This window comes from Myotis davidii, unplaced genomic scaffold (genome assembly GCF_000327345.1).
Source record: "Myotis davidii unplaced genomic scaffold, ASM32734v1 scaffold3049, whole genome shotgun sequence".
Lineage (NCBI taxonomy): Eukaryota > Metazoa > Chordata > Mammalia > Chiroptera > Vespertilionidae > Myotis > Myotis davidii.
This window is the reverse complement of record NW_006300217.1, coordinates 35,001-38,066: the sequence shown is the minus strand read 5'-3', so window position 1 is coordinate 38,066 and position 3,066 is coordinate 35,001. Positions and strand designations below refer to the sequence as shown.

Here is a 3,066-nt window from a genome sequence, read left to right as displayed (position 1 = left end):
CTGAGTGCCGGCTAGGAGGCCTGAGAGGTCTGGGGGCTGGGAGGGGTGCTGAGCGGTGTCCGAGGTGCTGAGAGGCTCGCAGAGCGCAGGGCGAGTCAGTAGGAACAGCCCTGGGGCCCCAGGCGCTGCCCACAGCCTCCCCCGCCCCGTCCTGAGCCCTGAGCGGTACCAGCGAGGAGAACGGCGCCCCACCCAGGAGTCCAGCGTGCTGCTCTCACCTTCTCATCAGCTGCTGGGCGGGCCCACAGGAGGCGATTCTTTATCAGGCAGTTAGCCATCCTAGGAAAAACAAAATTATTCGAGGCAACTCCGTCCAAATCGAACCCTTTATTGTCATTCTTTGCAGGTTGATGCCCACCCTGGGACAGCTGGGACAGATGAGGGCCACAGGACAGGCCCTCCAGAACTCTGTCAGGCGGTTTTCTGCAGGAAGAGGGGTGAAGTGAGCAGGTGTGTGGGTGGGTATGGGACAGGAGCAGTGCATGAATTGCATTTTGAAGCTTTTACAGGTTGGTTTTTGGTTTTGTGTTTAATATTTGAAAGATCACCCTGTCAGCAGTAGGAAGGGTGGATTTTTGGAGAGGGCATGGCAATATTAAACCTGGCACAGAGAGGCTTCCTTGGAGGTGTTTGCAATAATTGCAGGAAGGAACAGGTCAGGGAAAGTTGGGAGGTGAAATCAGTGGAGTCTAGTGACAGTGGATGGAAGGTGTGAATGAGAGAGAATAGAGGGTGACTCCTGGGTTTCTCATATAGGAGAACAAGTGAGTAATTAGCTGGTGGTGACATAGCGACAGGGGATGCAAGAGGAAGAACAGGTTTGGGGAAGGAAATGAGTTCAGTTTGGGACTTGTAAATATCTACACTAATAAAAGAGAAGCATGCAAATTAGTGTCACTCTGCTATGCCCACCAGCCAATCAGAGTGACTATGAAACTTAACCCAACAAAGATGGCAGTTAATTTGCATACACAGGTACAGAGTGAAGACTGAAGACTTCTTTGCTGCGGCTGGACCAAAGCCCTGGGTCCTGGGTGCTGGAGGAAAACAGGTGCCAGCAGCCAGGGGAAGGAAGGCCTATTGCGCGAATCTTCATGCAACGGGCTTCTAGTATAATAATAAAAGGGTAATATGCTAATTAGACCAGATGTCTTCCAGACATCATTCCGATGTCCTTCCTGACAAAGCTGGGGCCAGAGGGAAGCCAGCTGGGTCCCGGTGCCGGAGGGAAGCCAGTGCTGGCAGCTGGGGGAAGAAAGGCCTACTCTTGCATGAATTTTCATGCATCGGGCCTCTAGTGACATTATAATAGGATATTTAAGTTGAGGTATCTGTCCTGCCAGTGTGGCTCAGTGGTTGAACATGGACCCAGCAACTGAGAGGTCTTGGTTCGATTCTGGTCAGGGCACATGCCCAGGTTGTGGGCTCGATCCCCAGCGTGGGGCATATACAGGAGGCAGTGGATCGATCAATGTTTCTCTCATTGATGTTTCTCTCTATCCCTCTCCCTTCCTCTCTCTCAAAAAATCAGTAAAAAACATATTGAGGTGTCTAAACAGCTATTTTATATATATAAGTACAGAAAATGTATACCCAAGCAAGAATAACAAATACATACACATATATGTCATAGGCATATTATAGATAAATTGAAACATTGGGGAAGGATCGTTGATTAAGAAAACTTACATGTTCTCCTGGGAGAAGATGCCACCTAGGCTTTCATAGCCAGAGCCAAGCAGTCCGTGCTGGCTCAGAGCTTTGAAGGACAGGCCCACGGTGTTGCCTTTCAGGAATGGCCTCTGCAGCATGTCCGGGGGTTTTTCTGAGGGGCTCAGGCAGCTGGTGACTTGAGTTGAAGACAGCGCTCACTTACTATTATAAAAATCCTAGGGTCTTGAAGAATTGTGCTACATGTCCTCTGCCTTTGCTGTATACATGGAACATCAAGCCTGGATGACAGCACACCTGTTGTAAGTAACATGGTTGCTGAAAATTTACATCCACGGCCCTAGCTGGTTTGGCTCAGTGGATAGAGCGTTGGCCTGCATACTGAAGGGTCCCAGGTTCGATTCCAGCCAAGGGCCACGTGCCTGAGTTGCAGGCTCGATCCCCTGTAGGAGGCGTGCAAGGAGGGAGCTGATCAGTGATTCTCTATCATCATTGATGTTTCTATTTCTCTCTCCCTCTTCCTTCCTCTCTGAAATCAATAAAAATATATTTAAAAAAGAAAGAAAGAAAATGTATGTCCATAGCTGAGACCTACTGCTCAGAATAAAAGATTTCTTTCAAAATATTCCTGCTCACTAACAAGGCACATGGTCACCCAAGAGCTCTGATGGAGATGTACAAGGAGATCGATATGGTTTTCATGACTGCGGACACATCAATTCTGCAGCCCATGAATCAAGGAGTACTTTCAACTTTCAAGTCTTATTATTTACAAAATACATTTGGTAAGGCTACAGCTGCCATAGATAGTGGTTCCTCTGATGGATCTGGGCAAAGTAAACTGAAAACCTTCTGGAAAGGATTCACCATTCCAGATATCATTAAGAACATTCATGAGTCATGGGAATAGGTCAAAATACCAACATTAACAAAGTTTGGAAGAAGTTGCTTTCAACCCTCATGGATGCCTTTGAGGGGGTCAAGACTTCAGTGGAGGGAGTAACTGCAGATATGAAGACATCAAGAGAACTGGAATTAGAGCCTGAATATGGGACTGAATTGCAGCAATCTCATGAGAAATTGCATCTGAAGAATAAGCAACAGCAGTGGTTTCTTGGGGAGGAATCCATTTCTGGTGAAGATGCTGTGAAAATTGCTGAAATGGCAACAAAGGATGTAGAATATTCCAAAACTTAGTTGATGAAGCAGCAACAGAGTTTGAGACAATGGACTCCAATTTTGAAAGAAGTTCTGTGGGTAAAATGCTGTCAAACAGCCTCACATGCTGCAGAGAAGTCACTGAGGAAAGGGAGAGTCAGTCGCTGCAGCAGACTTCAGTACTGTCGTATTTTGAGAAATTGCCAACCTTCAGCAGCCACCACGTCAAGGCAAGAC

General features: G+C 47.3%; 1 long non-coding RNA gene across 1 annotated transcript; it reads left to right on the top strand.

The window, feature by feature from the left end:
- The first annotated feature begins 1,090 nt into the window (after positions 1–1,090).
- Positions 1,091–1,973, top strand: LOC107185112. Its single transcript, XR_001516029.1, has 2 exons — positions 1,091–1,126; positions 1,894–1,973. It is a non-coding gene; the product is annotated as an uncharacterized LOC107185112 (long non-coding RNA).
- The last annotated feature ends 1,093 nt before the right edge of the window (positions 1,974–3,066 follow it).